The sequence below is a fragment of the Octopus bimaculoides genome, chromosome 8 (assembly GCF_001194135.2).
Source record: "Octopus bimaculoides isolate UCB-OBI-ISO-001 chromosome 8, ASM119413v2, whole genome shotgun sequence".
NCBI classification, from domain to species: domain Eukaryota; kingdom Metazoa; phylum Mollusca; class Cephalopoda; order Octopoda; family Octopodidae; genus Octopus; species Octopus bimaculoides.
In genome coordinates, this window is record NC_068988.1 from 55,367,427 (window position 1) to 55,377,267 (window position 9,841).

General features: G+C 38.4%; 1 long non-coding RNA gene across 1 annotated transcript in view; it reads right to left on the bottom strand.

The window, feature by feature from the left end:
* Positions 1-6,954: 6,954 nt before the first annotated feature.
* Positions 6,955-9,841, bottom strand: part of LOC106876219 (uncharacterized) — a 13,019-nt gene continuing 10,132 nt past the window's right edge. Inside the window, exon 3 of the long non-coding RNA XR_001410206.2 lies at positions 6,955-7,068. This is a non-coding gene — a long non-coding RNA (uncharacterized LOC106876219). The remainder of the gene's footprint in view (positions 7,069-9,841) is intronic.

Here is a 9,841-nt window from a genome sequence, read left to right on the forward strand (position 1 = left end):
CGGATTAAATTTGGCAGTTGGCTTAACAGGAAAAGAAAACGCAATATTCCATCAAAAATAAAAGTATTTTAATGAAAATAAAAATATCAACTGGTAAATAACAATTTTCTCAGAGTAGTCGCACTCAGTTTCTACCACAGCCTCAAGACGGTTCCAGAACTGGCGCATGCTTTCCTCATTGTGTTACTGAGATGATCTTCGAACACCTTGATCTTGGCCACCTACTCGGCCTTGGTGCTGCAGGTAGAACAATTGATATCTTTCCCAACCCACACATAGTAAACCATGGGATAACAATCGGCAGGATTATAAGGCCAGAAATTGGGGCCGGTGAAGTTGTAGAAATTCTCTGACAATCTCTTCTGACTTTTTCCGGAAGCAAGGCAAGAAGCTGAATCCTACTGTCATACATATGGCCTCCCAGCACCAACCCTCTCCGCCAAGGATTGACCACGGTCTCCAGTAACTTCACTCAGCTGTCTAAATTGAGGCCCTGTTCAAATATGTGGGGATGAATTCCGGCGTGCGGACGCAGTAAAACACTAGGTGTTTCCCTTTCTTCTGGTCAAGATTTCGAGTCTCAGTTGCTGCTGCCCATGTCACGTCTTACAGCTTTTACACCGTTCACATAGCATTGACCAACAACCATGATGTTGGCATGAATCATTATGATACATGTAACCCAATGTTCAGAGGGCTTCCAATGTTCAGCTAACTTTTTCTCAACTCCAACTTTAACATTTATGCTCTCCAACGCTGTTGACTTATGTATGTATAAAAATCTATCTATCCATCTATCTATCTATCTATCTATCTATCTATGAGCGACAGAAGCAGTATTAATACAAAAAGGCAATCTTTATCCAACTTAACGATAACAAAATATCCACGTTAAGTTAGATATAAAGAACCTTTTGGTAAGTTGTGGGTAAAGATTGCCTTCGATCCCTAATATTTTTGTTAATAAGCCTGCTGGCTATTTGTGACATCAGCGACAGAAATCCTATTTATTGTTGGCAGTTAGATTCAACTGGTTTGCGGTTGTCGGACGTCTGTCCCCGAGGAGCCCAGGTAGGTCGAAATACGTAATCTAGCTGTTCCGACGCCCATAGCAGCTGATTATCGTCTGCCAGCAATATAAATATGCGTACTTTTATGCACCATGCGTCCATATAAGAGGTACCCTCAAGGTAAATAACGCAGTATTCAGTGTTCCAACAAAAACATCCACGTTAAGTTGGATATAAAGACAGCCTTTATATACATATGATAGCTGACATAATGATATTTGGTGTTGGCGATTTACAATGAACAATATTGATAACTGCTGAGTGGGAGGAGAGAAAAAATGATCTGAAAATGTAGAAAGCTATCTGTGTGACATCATATGGTCAGTCAAAAATTACACGAAGTCATCTGTATGAATCTCCGAGGTAATCTGTAGCGTCAGCGGTCAGTTTGCTGTCTGCCTGGTAACAGTAGCGTCGCATGAGTTAGTCAGCCACCTTCAACACTCTACGATTGATTGACCGCCAAAAACGGCTTCTAGCGTACGACTTAAGGGATACTCTCTCTCTTATATATACATTAATACGGACGTAGTGGATAATAGCTAGCCTTCGGCCGCACTTTTGGACCCTGTTGTATCCATCACTCTGACTGGTTGGTATTGGCGCATTTTATCTCCTGTTCTATTGTGCGCCAAGATGCAACCCAACCAATTGCAGCCTTCAGATAAGGTCGCGTGAGACAGTCTTTTCTGAACCCCAGTTTACGCCGACAGTATATTATAAATAGCTAGCCTCTCACCGTCACAGTTTGTCAGTCCTTTCGGCTCCAGACCTTCTGAGGTCTAGCCACTGATCACAGAGCACACAACCAGTTCTAGGGACGACAACAGCAGCCACATGGAGAGTCGTCAACAGTTCGTCCAGCATTCAGGACCTCCATCTTCGTCGCTTCCAGCTTCTTAGCGTCTACATCAACTTCTCTACGTACACACTAACCAGCAACGCTCGCAACAACGCTGTTTGTGAAATGCTTCACAATGGTTAACAGCAAATACAACCTGCGACAAACCTTCTGTAACAAGTAACCGGCAGCAGCATTGAAGCCATAACTTCTCACAACACGTGTCTCTTCCCGGCTCTGCATTGCCGCCACAACTTCTTGTTACAGCACCTCAACCACTGTGTACTTTGAATACGAACTGGTATTTACCATCCTTGTGTCTGGACTTACTTCTAACGTCCTTATAGACTCTTTTCTATGCTCTGTATTTCTCGCAAACACATACACACATGTTTGTATATACACACACTTTGTTTACATGACGGTCTGTCTATTATCATGTTTATATGTCGCACTCACACACAAAGACATACATGTTGACATATCAATAAAATCTTCTCTTAAACCTTCTACCGGTTGTGTCTCTCTTTTCCTTCTGGCACTATACTCATTTATCCTCTTTTAATATTTTTATTTGTATCGACCGTGCGATGTCTTAAAGGAGCCATTCCTCGTCATCTCTCATGATCACACGGTCGCTTACAGACTTTTATAAGAGTTAAGCAGTTAAAGTTTAGAACATTCGAGGAAACTACATCACGTCACAGCTTCACGTTGATTGGTTGATTTATAGACCGATCGCATGAAACTGGTTGCTCACTCGTGGTGTCTGACCGAGTATCTAGCGATTAGGGTTCGGATCTTTGTTACAGTGCCTTCTATCACAGACGAGGGTCGATCAAGGCCTTCTGAGTGAAGTTTGATAGGCAGAAATCGTATGGAAGTTCATCGTGGGACCATTCTTGTTTTTGGTGCTTCTAATCTGTTAATACCACCTCCTGACGCTTTAGCGGAGTCCATTTTGTGTGCGAGGATTCGAGCTGGATATCCGATCTAAGGATTGCTTTCCCCTTTCCATCTACCCGTATCAGAGACCCTGAAAAAAGTCAAGGGCTGTGCTCTTCTTGTGACTAAGCTGTGTAAAAAAAAAAAAGAGAGAGAGAGAAAAGTCTACATTATCCAATAACTCTTGCATTGGCCAATACTGTTGGGTGAGATTCGGTTGCTATTTCTAGAAAATACTACTCTGCAATACTTCGAAGAATGAGTCTTCAGCCAAAATCTCAGGTTGACTCAAGCTTTGTAAATAAGATATTGGCTTGATTGAAGCTGCTCGAAAACCTGTCAGAAACACTGTACATGTAACTCAGAGAACCCAACCTTGTCAAACGCTGTGTCGCGTTGAATTCTGCTTGAAGGATGTGTGTCCGTAGTCTAGTCAGTTATTATACATTATAACACCATGGATAGGTAGTTCTGTTGATCATTGGATCTATTTCATTTTGTGGCCAGACACCGCCGGAGAGAAGCTAATCATGTTTAATTAACACAGGCCACAGTGAAAGTTGTCGTTGTTGTACTTGTTTAATCAGAAATCAGCCTTGCTCGAGTAAACATGTGATCAAATACGCTCTCAAGCATAACCACCCAATCTTTTTCCCATCGAAGGTATGATTTTAAGGCGAGTTGTCTGTTATATCAAGCTGGTTGAGCGACTCCATAGAAGCTCCTTCTTTGGCTTATTGTTATAGATGTTTAGCGCTGATGAAACAGATATACGATGTAAAATATTCCACCAATAACTTTTTCATATTTATATACAACATTATCGAAAGTGTTCATATCTTTTTAAGACGGTAGTGTATAATTTGAGGGTAGAAGACCTCACATTGGCATAAATAACGTAGGTTTTAGCATCTGAGAAAAATACACTGAATACATTCTCAGCTCTGACATTATTACATATAATGGATATTAGGCAACTAGAACAATATGATAAATATTGTTGTTTACGCAAACAAACGTCGCCTGTGTGAGGTCTCATTCTGTACTATGAAACCACAGACCACAATTTTTAATATTACTACATTACTACAACATTGACTTTATACTACATTTTTACAACGCATCTTCTTCACAAATTTACTACAACACTGCCATCACAATACACTATTTTTTTTATGAAGTGTTCTGTTCAAATTGTTGGTGTGTGCGCACACAAAACATTTTGCAAACAGTGCACAAAAGGTTACACGCCTTGCGTGAGTATAAAATGAACACATACTTTTGTCATGAGAAAAAATATGCATGACAAAATTTTTACGCACATTAATTTCTAATACTTTTAGATAACGTTACTTCCATTCTATATTACCATACCATTGCATCCACAATCTTCACAACACTATATTTAGGCAATGCTACAATTCCACATCACTCTCCTCGCATTACATTATTTTGGAACTGCCTGCACAGTATATTTCTACAATGGTATTGCCCCAAACAAGGTTTTAGTTTACTGTAGCGTAAGGGACAACAAAGCAGCAAAAGGAACCTACAAATCCAAAAAATATCGGTTGACAGATATGTTAAAGGACTGAATATCAGAGATCAAATGAAAACAAGACGATAGTAATGAGTTCCAGTGAGCAGCAATTAGAAGAAAGAAGCCATTAGAATAAAAGGACTTATTAACTGACCCCCACTCTCCATTACAACACTGCTTTGATATTAAATTACAACGCTTTTATCTGTACACTATACAGGTTGTGCCGAGTGTTTGTGAACACGTTTTTGTGGATCTTAAATGGAAGACGATCTAAAGTAATGTCACACAGTATGCACTAAATTGGAACTTTTTCCTTCCTCTTTCTGACGTATCAATAGCATAGATTTCAGTCCCGCAGAGAAAAAGGAAAAGATACACCGTGCTCGGAGTTCCTACTGCCGAAAAAAAAAAAAAAACGTTTCGGAAATCACCAACTTCTTGAGTGTGATTAGGTCCTTCATTTTTAGGGTCTGGAAATAATTGAATGCTATTGATATGGACTCATTGATATGGACTCATCCAAGTCCAAAAGAAAATTTTCTCAGCAGTCAAGCAATGACAGCCCAATTAGTCTTGCAGGTTCAGAACATCATCAATGACAACGGTGGTAGGTTGACGAGGACCATCTTCAAGCAACTCAATACAGCGGAGACCCATATTAGAGTGCACGATGATATTGAAAATAAATCCTGCGTGATAAAGACGAGGCAGTTCATGTCCTGCAAAACTTGAAAGAACCACGTGATCATATGACTTCCAGCATGTATTACAACGTCGCTATCTTCACATTTCACCACAAGATTCAGTCGTTGTTGCAGTCGAATAGGGACAACTCACAGCACCAACTCAGCGCCAGGACAACTCACCACAGGAAAACTGATTAATAAATAAATTATTCGTTTTATAACATTATCAGAAACTTATAAAAAAGATTACTCTTAATACATGGCTTGAATAATAAAAAAAAAGCAGAACAACGATGCTACCTTTGCACTAAAAGCCAAGATAATATTAAGTTTAGCATTTGATCCTGTTCCATATATTGATTTGTATATTGACGCCCTCTCTGCGGATATACCTGAAGAATTTGCAGCACTGCTGAATTGGTTCGAAGATACCTATATTGGAAAACCAAATCGACGTGGAAATAGTAGAAGACCTTCACTCTTCCCTTATGAAATGTGGAATGTTTACGAGAGGATGTTGCTCGGGAAGACCGGACAAATAACCATACTGAAGCAGCAAATAGGAGACTCCAAACAGAGCTGGGAATGGAGCACTCCACAATTTAGAGAGTCATAAATGGGCTGCATAAGGTGCAAAGAAACCGAGATGCATTGTTTGAGCAACTGATTGGAAGTCATCCCCATCCCCTTAAACTGAAGAAGTATATGAAGGCAGATGATAGAATTCTGCATATTGTTTCATCTTTTTCAGAACGATCTCCCACAGAATATTTGAAGGGAATTGCATACAACTTTCAATAAATTTCTCATTTAAATTTTAGCCTTGTATTGAAAATGTAGTTTCTCAATTACTTTTATTCGAATTTTAAAATTCATGTCTTGTATTAAATTAATCTTTTATAAATACCTGATAAAGTTATAAAACGAATAAAGTTATAAAACGAAACAATTATTTATTAATCAATTTTCCTGGTGTTCAGTTGTCATGGCAATGAGTTTTCCTGGCTTTGAGTCGGCTATGTTGAGTCGGCGGTGTTAAGTTGGCGGTGGTGAGTTGTCCTGCACCCTGTGGCGGTGTGGCAGCTTGTGCGCCTCAGTGACCCTGAGAGCTAAGCCGGTAGACAAGTCAAAAAGCTAAGCTCTTGGTTGAGAAGTCAAATGCGAGAGGCTAGACTAATATAGATTACCTCTTCCCAGAGGTAAAAATGGGCTAGCGAAAGGCCAACACTCCTAACTAATAAAAAAGAAAAGTTACAGATGCATTAATGACATTCAAAACAAACAAGACCTGGGAGAGGAATGCCTTCCTTGAGGGAAACACAAGAATAGGTCCCACAAGGGAGGCGAAAGACAAGACGCCCTTGGGATACTGAAGAAGAGCTGAAAAAGTAGGAATCTAACTGAAGGGAAGTAGAAAAAACAACCGAGTACCGAAAACTGCAGAAAAGTTGTCGATGGTTTACACTTCACAGGGGATAAATGGCTGAAGTAACTATCTTCATATTACATCACATAAAACAAACCCCACATTATATTATAATAATATTACTTTCAACACCATAATCTCATCTCAATTTCTACCTTGTTGTTGCTTGGTCCCAAGTTAGTCTGATTGAAGAAATCTTTGTATAAGGTACCTCAGCCATGACTGTCTCATCTTTTTACAGCAAAAACTTACCTAAAATACATTACCCAGCGTTTCCTCCCATTCATTGTTTTGTTTAGGCTAAGGTAAGCCTTCATTGAGCAGGCCTTTGATCAAACGGTGTTCAAATCAAGATTATTTCCAAGATCTATATTGGCTAATGTAGACTTATTTAAGATGGTAAGATATAATTTAAGGGTGAGTCAATTGATATTTCTAATAAGCTTTCTTATGGATTATGCTCTCGTTAGTTCAGTCTCTACATTGTGATAACAGAAGGTGTTACTTACATGGAACGCAGACGTGTTTGTTCAGTAAATACGTGCAACAAGAATGTTCTGAAATAGAACAAAAAATAATGAGTTTCAGAAGTTAGTTTTAGTTTTTCAATTTTATAATGATTACAAAGGCGGTGAGCAGGCAGAATCGTTATCACGCCGAGGCAAAATGCCACAAGGCATTTTGTCCGTCTTTACGTTCTGAGTTGAAATACCGCCAAAATTTGAAACCGATATTATAATGATTATAGGAAATTATTAAAGGGGTGGTCGAAACAGCAGAGAACCAATAAATTATCTTGTAAAATTCAGTTATGTCCTTTAATGTTCAAATTTCAAACCAAGACGGGGACAGTTTTGTTCTTCACCTTATCGGAAATAATGGTTTCAAATTTTGGTACATGGCCAGCAATTTCGGTTGGGGGAGTAAGACGATTATCTCGACCCCGCCCCCCAGTGATAACCCGGTACTTATTTTATCGATCCCAAAAGAATGAAAGGCAAAGTCCCTCTTGACTTATGCTTTCTGAAGATCATAGTCATGTTCAGTTCACGGCTTATTTTTAATGACTGAATTCTTTTTGAATCATTGATTTAACAGCTTATTTTGGGCCAATAGATTCTATTTTGACAATATTGTTTTGGTAAGAACGTATTACAAATAATAAGATTCAATTCTGTTCACATTTGTAGTAAAATACTGTTGGGGGTTGACATTAATCGTTTCATCTCAGGATGCTCTGAACTGGTGGTTCTTGACCATTTTTCTACCTGTGGATCCTTTTGATTCATATTTTACTCGGCTGGACCCTCATAGCCATTTGATGCCTGAAAAATCCTATTATATTTTTTGTAATAAAATATTATTAGGAATTGTATATAAAATTTGTTAACATATTTTGTGCATTGTAGAAGTATAACCACTTCATTGCGCATAAATTTTAACAAAATCCTTTATGGACCTTGGTTGAGAATCACTGCCATACACACTTCGGTATTTAAAAATTTTCCCGACCTTGTGCGTTGAAGTTTAAGAATTATTACTTCAACAGTAATGTGTCTAATAATATCTTTTAGATGCTCATAAATAAAATATTTGTCTTCATCAGAACCATGCATTGTTGGTGCATAAAAACTCATAAACACTGTCAAATGATTACAAGATACAGACACTGACAGAGACATAAGTCTAGCATTTAAACCATATGGTAGCTTAGTGAGAAGTGACACTAAAGTTCACCCAATCGCAAAATCAATGTCAGACTCACTCCTCTGATTATCAATTCTTTCATACCAGAAAATAGCGTAGCCATCCCTTATTTTAGCATATTGACCCTTACCAGTGAAATAGGTCGTCGACAAGGTAACAATATCTATTCTGTGCATAGCAAGTTCTAAAGAAGTTAAACCAATTCTCCTTTCAGTAAATACTTCGTTGAAAGTATTCCAACAGCATGCCAGAAAATCAGCTACGTGCTTTTTGACAGTTGCTTGATGATGACTCGAGCCCAGCTACATTCCTTGGAGACCCTGTAGGCTCAGCACTGTGAGCACGAGTCTTGCAAAATCTTTTTGCCGATTACTTTATTTTGAGAATAAGGTTGTCATAAGGCCGATAGTTCTGTTTATGAAGGATATCACAAACCTGCCACGTGTTGCCGAAAATGTATCACTAAGAGAATTCATCAAAACCTTCACGCTATATGAGATCACATTTCCCGTAAAATTTTAGGAAGCTAACTCGATTATTTGACCACCAATATAAACAAGTAATATCTATGCATGAATAATATCTATGATTTCCGTAATGAAAGGAAAATGGCTTGTACAACCGCACTTGGCCATATATGAGTATACGTCTGTGTATTTGAGCTACAAGCCTTATTTGGACGTACTTGAAATCAGCAACAACAAAGAAATACAATGATCACTGGGTATTACATCTATCTACCTGTCTATTCATCCACCCATCCATCCATCCATCCATCCATCCATCCATCCATCCACCCACCCATCCATAAGTACATACATACATACATACATACATACATACATACACTATCTCACTGGCCTAATTTTTTCTCCGCTTGATGTTGGTTGGTTTAAGAAGTGACTTCCTTCTTGCTGCTCTGCCAAAGTAACCAAGTTTGTGGAGATACCTGACAGCTGTTCTGGGACTAAAATTCAACTTGTTCTGCTATTTCGAGGCCTTGCAACGAGGATTATCCTTTACACTTCTCTTAACAAAGGGAAGGATCCTATCAGAGGGCTCTGGTTGATCTGGGCGAGGTGATGTGGACTCCTTCTCCTCTCTAGTGAATTTCACAACCACTCTATTAACTGTAGAAAGCAGGATGCCAAGGTTTTCTACGATTTTACGCGATGTCCATCTTCAGAATGCCCCACAATACGGCTTCTTTGAAATTCAGACAGTTCCAAGGCTTCTTTTGTACACGGCATAATTAAACACTCACATATAGAACTTGAAACATAAAAATGTCAATTAATAAAAAAATATACCTTTACAAGTTAGAATAAACATAAAACGATGGTTTATGGGTATCTATTTACTTCTGTCATGTGTGTGTATGTGTGTATGTGTGTGTGTGTGTTTGAATATACATACATGTATATATATCCAAAATAGGTAGAATCAACAAAAAGTACTCCATCAAGTGAGAGATAAATATCAAATCAATACACATACCAAAAGAGCTACTAATAGTTTTTCATGGCGTATTTCATAAAAATGTCTAGTAGTATCATTAAAACACGAAACTATGTGTATCTCTTTTGGTATGTGTATTAATTTTATATATATATATATATATAT